Here is a 599-nt window from a genome sequence, read left to right on the forward strand (position 1 = left end):
AAAAAACACATTATTTTCCACATACTGTACATTATTGTTTCTCCTCTATGCCACGCCTTTCTGAAACACGTTGATTTTTACAAAGCTCATCGGTCTGAAAAAGCGAGGTGCGCTCTGATTGGCCAGCTATCCAGTGCCTTGTGATTGACCAAATACCTCAAGCGTGTGACGGAAATGTTACGTCCCTTACCATATTGTGATGTCTGCGGCAATCACATGTGACGACCCCGGGCTGGACTCCGCTTCGTCCACGGTGAAAGCCGATCCGGCGATCGACAGTGCGAAGTTGAAGTATTTCCTCAGCGACCAGCACGGATCAGCTCCAGGCATGACAAAGCAATTTCGTTCTCTTTTGAAAGGCCAAACAAAGCAGTTTTGCTCTCACAACGAAGCACACAGTGCCTTCACGACATGGCAGCGGCAACAATACTACAGCGAGAATAAAAGTTACGCTTTCTTTCTTTGCGTGAACATTTGGGCGGCGTTATGCAAATCTTCCCACATAGTGATGTAGGTATGTGGGGGCGTGTTCGAACGAGCCGTTTTAGGTAGGCGTGGCTGACTCTTAACTTTTATAAAGAATATCTCTTTGGATTTGA

This window comes from Sinocyclocheilus grahami, unplaced genomic scaffold (assembly GCF_001515645.1).
Source record: "Sinocyclocheilus grahami isolate Dianchi unplaced genomic scaffold, SAMN03320097.WGS_v1.1 scaffold235.1, whole genome shotgun sequence".
NCBI lineage: Eukaryota > Metazoa > Chordata > Actinopteri > Cypriniformes > Cyprinidae > Sinocyclocheilus > Sinocyclocheilus grahami.